This window comes from Cornus florida, unplaced genomic scaffold (assembly GCF_030987335.1).
Source record: "Cornus florida cultivar Cherokee Brave unplaced genomic scaffold, ASM3098733v1 CherokeeBrave_3.0.0_Hap2_Chr11, whole genome shotgun sequence".
In the NCBI taxonomy this organism is placed as follows: domain Eukaryota; kingdom Viridiplantae; phylum Streptophyta; class Magnoliopsida; order Cornales; family Cornaceae; genus Cornus; species Cornus florida.
In genome coordinates, this window is record NW_026775581.1 from 37,958,392 (window position 1) to 37,966,531 (window position 8,140).

An 8,140-nucleotide genomic window follows, 5' to 3' on the forward strand; every position below is an offset into this window, starting at 1 on the left:
TAAACTAAGGGAGAGGCACAATCCATCAAGAAATGACCATGAACCATCAAATAAACCATAAGAGTATTCTATTAAGCACTATACCTTGACAATTTCTAGATCCATAGTATCAACACACATAGACATGCATCAATAACACAAAAACTAGAGATAAACACATGAATATCTATTCTAGCATACATAGACATATGAAAAGAATAAAATGATCAATAGGAAGTATTAAACCACATAAATCATTGTATAAACAAGATTCATATATAAATCAAGAGTTAATACAATATTACAACACAAATCTCCTCAAAATACAAATCATTAAGGTCTAGAAGGCATGCTTAGGGCTAACTCTAGCCTTTAAAAGATGGTTAGCCACTCATTAATGTAGTCATCCAACCCTTAAGGGCCATATCCATGGTAGAAATGCTCTTCTCCTTGGTTGAAACCCTAGAAGAATGGAAGAACTCCTAAAATAGTGTGTCTCTAGTCTCTAGCCTCTCCTCCTCCCTTTTCTTAGTCTCTAAGTATGTATGTGAATGAATCTTTTGATGATATGAAGATATGATGTAAAAATGGCTCAAAATCCTTTTATAGGTAGCTCAAGTGTCACACTCAATGGTCTGGACTCGTGCACTAGGGTCCTTTCAATGATTGCACCATGAGCCATCTTTTAATGAGCTGGACTTTATTTTAATTCAGACTTGAGGAGGTTCAATCGATCGAGTTCAGATGAGATCGATTGAACTGTGGCCAGATCCATCGGATTTAGGCTAGATCAATCAATCCTTGGTGGCGCCTTTTTGGAATAAGGCAAATCTGAGATATTTTTGGGATATTTTGGAAAAAAGATAAAAATGGTAGATCGGGATAAGATCAAGGAAGTTCAATCGATCTGAAGAAAGTTGGATCGATCGAAGATGGAAATTCTTTGAGGATAAGGACAGTGAGACTGATCCATCTTGGTGAAGTGAGATCGATCAATGTGAGATCGATTGAAAATATTCCTAATCGGTTGAAGATTGCTGATTTCCACCACTTTGCTCCAATCTTCCATTCAGCTTGAGATTGCTTCTTTTATGCTCTAATTTGGCTGAATTGACTTATTTTGGGGATAAACACCTGAAAAGGGCAATAACATAAAATTAGTCTAAAACGGAAAAGTAAGATAGATAAAGGTCCTAAAATACTCGAGCTTAAGGGTTTAAATGTGTACTTTTTAGCGCTCATCATTTTTTGCTCATTTTGAACTATAGAGGGTTTTTTTGCTCATTAGAATATAGTTGAGGGGGGTTTAATGCACTTTACTCGCTAACTTATAATAATATAGTAATAATAATAATATTACGGGTAAAGTGCAAAACACCCTCCTGAATTATGGGCTAAAATGAAATAAACCCCCCTGAACTACAAAAAATACAATTAACCCCCTGAACTATGGTACTTCGTTGTAATTTACCCACTCTGGTCACCGGCAGAAATTTTTTGACCATTTTAAGAAGTGTGTATGCCACTTTTTTCTTTTTCTAAATTCCCATTTCACCCTTGTCATACAAAAATACCAAAAAGCCCTTATTCCCCAAATCCTACCATAATTTGTATTTGTATATATATATATATATAGATTTCGTCTCTCTCTCTCTCTATCTGTCTCTCTCATCGCTGTCTCTCGATCATGATTTCGGCAAGATATATACAGATTATTGGTCCGATCTGTAATATATTTCTTCTCCTTTTTTTATCATCTACCATCCACATATATACGCAGATATATATGGATTATTGCAATGGATGAGGTCAACTGGTGAATCCTCTTGTAATTCTGGCATTCGAAGAGGTGTGTTCAAGAATAGGAGATGTTTTTATGGTGTCATGGTTGTTGTATACGTATCTGACTCCAACAATAATCCAGGTAAGCTATACTTCAAATGAAAGAAAGAATTAGGTCCTTGTACGTTTTGGGAATGGTGGGTTAAACCTAGTATCCGAGATGAAGTAGTAGCACCTAAAGTACCAGTATCAGCACCAGCACCACGCCTAGTTGTTTTACCTTCTTCACTAAGTTTTGTGAATGATGGACTGCCATTGAATGTGTGCAAAGCATTTAAGCAATTATATTACCCATATTTAGTACCATTTATTGACACTAATAGCACCTACAAATTGAGTTGTGAGTTGCAACCATCAGAACTTATAACTTATAGCACCTGAGCTACAGTTACTACATGTATTCACATCAATCAGTACATGCACTTACTACCTATATTCACATCACTGAACACAATTTTTAACAAGCATTACTGAACTGGACTAAGCACTTATAGTACTTGTATTCACTTAACTTAATGTCTGCACTTGCTACCTGTATTTACATCACTCCATCCAATAATAACATATGACCATTATAAGTAAGCATACTGAACTGGATTTACATAACCAAATCATTCTTATAATAACGATAACCAAAGTACTTAACATTCTTTCATAACACCAAAGTACTTAACATTCTTACATAACACCAAAATACTTAAACATTCTTACATAACATTAACTTAATGCATGCTACATGTCAATGACACAATGAGACAAAAAATACTTCCAGTTCTTCATGTCAACAGTAGCTATTATCAATTCAGTACCAACCACACCCAAAAATCTGCAGTTGAAGTTATTTACCATGAAGCATAATCACTGTTCATCATAGACCTATAAAAGAAGTTGGGAAAATAAGTGATTTATTAACATGTCTATGCATTAACTTATTAATAAGTTGGCATGAGAATGAAACACATCTAGAACTGGATGCTTGTGTTGATGATAGCTGTGAAAATGATATGTTATGAACCTATTAAGAACATACACAAGTTAGGAATTTCATTGTTAAAGGAAGGACAAAAAAAAAAAGTGTACCTCTTGACTCTGAATTGCAGTAGGAATTTCATTTCCAACAGCAGTTCGTCCACCTCTTGCACCTCTCATGCCCCTTCCTCTCAATAGTATTCCTTTTCCTCTTCCTCTTCCAAGTATTAGTGGTCTGCCTCCCCTTTTTAGAGGAGGTTTCTCAATGACCAATGGTGCAGGGAGTTTATAAGTCCTTGAGTTATGGCCTTTCTCCTTGCACTTTGAACGTGTTAACAGATCATTTGACCTACTAACCTTGGTTGGCTTGCTTGAAGTACTAGGCTTATCATTTTTCTTATTCCTTGCCTTCTTTGGTCTACCAATAGGTTTCCTAAAGATTGGTGGAAACAATTGCTCACTGGGTTGTGATTTCAACAACTTTCTCATGGGAAATGGATTGATCAAACCTGCATATACCTTCAAGTAGGTTTCCCTATGATAGCATGGATCAATATATGATTCAGGCATATCCCCCTTCTTGTAAAAATGCATGCTACAACATGTTTACAAGGGATACTAGTCATATTCCATTCCCTGCAGTTGTGACTCTTCTTTCCAAGATCAACTGCCTCAATGATACCAAAACACTCAACCTCATACTTGTTATCACCAGTATAGTGCACGTTAGACATCTTTGTTGCCTTCTTCACTTTGTTCAATTTATTTTGAATATCTGGACACAATAAGCCATCATTTGATTCCATCCACTCCCTCTTTTGTTGGAATCTCAGAGTGAAATGCCTCCTGATCCACTCTAACATATAAATTATTGGTTTATCCCTGGCTTTAAGAATGACAACAATCTAGCTTTCACATATATTATTGATCACCATTTCACTTTTTGATCAGTATATGAAACCTGACCTTAACCACATTTCAGATGGCACATTTCGAAGCCAACCATAAGCTTCGACATTCAACTCCTGTATCTTCTTCATATGTGCATCAAAATTAGCTTCTGTAAATGACCTTGCAGCCTCCCACAACTCAAGTTGAGTCAATTTTCAACTGTTGCCCTTTAAATCTGAAGTTCTCATACAGATGCCTCACATAATATCTATGGACCGAACCCTCCATGATATTCTCAAAAGTTTCAACCAATCCCTGCATTAATAACAAATTGTTTAAAAATAACATATTTTAAAATAACAAATTTTAAAATAACATACTGTAGTAAAATACTGACCTTTTGTATAGCAGATATGAATGTGATGTCAGTATAAGGCCCCACAGCCTCTATCAGTTATGTTATAAACCAACTCCAAGAATCCCTTATCTCAGCCTCAACTACTGCAATTGCAACTAGGAACATTTGTTTATTTCCACCAATAGATATTGCACTCAAAAGGTGGCCACCATATGAACCCTTCAAAAAGTAACCATCAATACCAATAATTTTCCTACAACCTTCTTTGAAACCCTTCCTCATTATAGCATAACAGATGAAAACCCTTTGAAATCTCCTTACATTCTGTTCACATGTGGGGTTAGTTTGAATTTTAACAACACTTCCTGTGTTAGATGTATATATTAACTGACAGTATTTCCTCATCTTTTGATATTGTTCTGCTTTATTTCCCTGAATGATTTCAATAGCTTTTCTCTGTACCTTTCTTACTTTGTGTTTGGACACATCAATGTTTATATCAGAAGCAATAATGGTCCTTAGTGTATCACAAGGTATGGTTGGGTTCATTCTCAGTTGCTTTAAGTACTTAGTGGCTAAGTAAGAAGACGATGCTTGTCCATTAGTATGAAACCAAAGATAGTTGGTATGTTCTGACTTATATGTCTTCACTATCAAGCAATCCGGACTGGTTTGCTTGCAAATACTTTCCACCCACATTTAGCCTTACATACTGCAGAGATCCTATCACCATCATTTCTTTTGAACTTTATATTAAACTTGCCCTTCAATGCTATTTCTTTAAGTGCCAATCTAAAGTGTGCAGCTGTCCCAAATTTCATTCCTAATTCTAGTTCTTTTACATCCAAAACCCTTGAAGGAATATACTCTGGGTACTTAGGACCACTATCCTCCTCATCTAATCCACATAAATTAATTAACTTATCACTCAGAGCGTAATCTGAATCTTGTTTTGAGATATCATCACTTGACCTATTTGAGTCTGAGCTATCTATTGGAAGCTTAATCTTTTCCCCTTGCACATTTAACAAAGGTGGAACAATGTAAAACTTGATGATAGTTGTTACCCTCTTAGCTTAATAGTCATAAAATATGCTAAGTACATCCGTCATACTCAACCTTTCTGAAGCTTTGACTACCCTTTAAAAATGGTACTTTGTAAAACACTTCAACCAGCCATCTCTTAAATATCATCATATGACATGATGTCTGGGTCAACTATTGGAATCATAGTGAAATATTCTTCTATATACGACATAGGGGGTGTTTTAGAGAACACACCCCCATGATGGAGTTCAATGCTGTAAAGTGCATCTACATAAATAACATAAACCTACATACTTTAATCATATTTGACAGTAAACAATTTAAAAAGTTAACCAAATACTTTAATCACATATTAAAGTAAACAACTAAAAAGGTTGTTGAGATTTCAAAAAGGTCAATAATAAGCATAAAAAGTCCAAAAGTGCAATAGAGGATACACTTAAATAAGAGTAGGAAAAAAAAAAAAAAAAAAAAAAAAAAAAAACTAACTTGAGCAGGACCACTTCACCAGTAACATTCTCAAAACCAACTGCACACTTTAATCATTAATAAGCACAAATAAATAAATAAATAAATAAATAAAAATAAAGGAACAACAAGGACCACTTACTAATAAAACAACATACAAATGGGCCACTGAATGACGGAATATAACATATAAGACACAAATAGTGAAAGCATATATAGTGTTTGATGAAATAAAGAACAATAAGATCATAACTTTATACATAAGGCACATATCACAAGTCTTTTTCTGTTGGTCGACAACAAAACAAAACTTTAAATTTTTTTAAAAAAATTGTTAGCAAGATTCTTTACATAATAAATCATGTACTGTGAACCTTAAATTGGTACAATGTTCATTGTTGAGCCAAGTGTTTCTACCAAAAATTATGCAGCCATGCACCATTATCACGTCCCATTCACAGATGAAAAAAAACAAAAGAAAAATAACATCAAAGAAGAATCCTAAACCCTATCATTCTTGCAACAAAAAATAGTACAACACTTGAGAAATTATAGCATCTCAACTGATTTTCGTGGTTTAAAAAAAAGAAAAAGAAAAATCAAATCAAATTATAATACTAAACCCAAACATTTTTGAGACATAAAATCGTACCCAACAACATTATAACAGTTGAATTCACAACTATTTTTTGTGGATTAACACCATATTTTGCAATTAATAGTTAAATATTTACCGATTGAAGAACAAAAATCAAGTACGCTTACAGTTTTTGGCTTTTTCTCAGTTGCGATCCTTGGCTTCAGAAGCTTGGTGGTCTCCAAGCCAAAGTAGTTGTATTCGGCACAAAGTGGGAATGAGATATAACTGAGGTGGTTCACATTCCTTATACCTAGGGTTGTTGATAAGGTGGGTGTTGAGGTGTCAATTTGTTATTGGCTCTTTAGATTACAATCTGCCATGTCATTGGTTTCAAATTTAGGCCTATGGAATTTTAATGAAACTACGTCGTTTTGTATGAGGGTATGAATGTCATTTAACATTTTTGGTGTAGGAGTTTACCCAGAAAAGTTACTATTGTCCTTAATTGCAACAAATTGATACTTTAAGGGGTTTTTTTTATAGTTCAGGGAGGTTAGTTGCAAATGACCCATAGTTCAGGGGGGTTTTTGCACTTTACCCTAATATTAATAATAACAAAAAAAATATGGGTTATCACAACCTACCCTCCTAAAACTAAATTTTATCCCCGAAATTTAAATCATACATAGCCGATATCTCAAAAAGATTAGGATACTTCTTTTGGATTTCAGACTCTAATTCCCTTGTAGCTTCTTCAGTTTCATGATGTCACCACAAAGCTTTAACTAAGTGAATTGTTCTAGTGCGCAAAACTTGTTCCTTATTATCCATAATTTTTACAGGTCGTGCCTTGTGGGAGATATCTTCTTCCAATCTGAGGTCCTTCTAATCCAGAATATGTGTTGTGTATCGCTCATATCTTTTCAACATAGATACACGGAAGACATTATGAATACTTTAGAATTAAGGGGACAAAGCCAATCGATAAGCCACTTCACTCACTTTTTCAAGGATCTCAAATGGGCCTATGTAGCGTGGAGCCAATTTTCCAGTCTTGCCAAAACGTTTGATTCCTTTTTGGCCTATAACCTTAAGGAATACATGATTGCCAATATTTAATTCCAAAGGTTGTCTCCTTTGATCAGTATACCTTTTCTGACAGCTCTGAGCTATTAAAAGTCATTACCGTTGAACTTTAATATTCTCAGTTGTTTCTTGAACTAAGTCAGGACCCAAAAGTACTATTGTCTCACCAACCTCTGCCTAAGAAATAGGCAATCTGCATGGTCTACCGTATAATGACTCGTAGGGTGACATTATGATGATTGAATGGTAATTGTTATTATACAATAATTCAGCTAAAGGTAAGTGATCCTTCAAGTTACCACGAAAATCAATCACACAGGCTCTTAGCATATCTTCAAGAATTTGTATGGTTCTTTCTGATTGACCATCCGTTTGTGGGTGATAGGTTGTACTAAAGTTCAAATGCGTTCTTGTTTCTTAATGAAGACTACCAAAATTGATAAGTGAATATGGGATCTCTATCTGACACAATAGACATAGGCACGCCATTGAAATTTTACTATCTGTTTAATATAAAGGTTACTAATAGCTTCTACCGAATTCGTGACCCAAATTGCTAAGAAATGCACGGATTTACTCAATCTATCTACTATGAACTAAATAGCGTCATGACCCTTTGGGGACTTGGGTAAGCCTATAACAAAATCCATTGCAACGAATTCCCACTTCCATTTTGCTATTGGTAATAGCTGAAGGAAACTTGATAGCTTCTAATGTTCCATCTTCACCTGTTGACACGTGAGATACGTACGGTGACACAAATTGAGTGATGTGATTCTCAGGGTGGAGCCAAGATTTTATTTCAGAGGGTGCACAATGCATTTGTAATTTTTTTTTTTTATTAATAAATATCAAAATATAATTTTTTTAAATCAAAAAGGCAAATAAAAAAAAAATAGTTGTAAAATAATATGTTAAAT

General features: G+C 34.6%; 1 long non-coding RNA gene across 1 annotated transcript; it reads right to left on the reverse strand.

Moving 5' to 3' along the window:
* Window positions 1-2,374: 2,374 nt before the first annotated feature.
* On the reverse strand, window positions 2,375-6,389 carry LOC132286463 (uncharacterized). The gene is made up of 3 exons (XR_009472787.1): window positions 4,079-6,389; window positions 2,902-3,996; window positions 2,375-2,697 (listed from the first exon to the last, which is right to left on the reverse strand). It is a non-coding gene; the product is annotated as an uncharacterized LOC132286463 (long non-coding RNA).
* Between the last annotated feature and the right edge of the window lie 1,751 nt (window positions 6,390-8,140).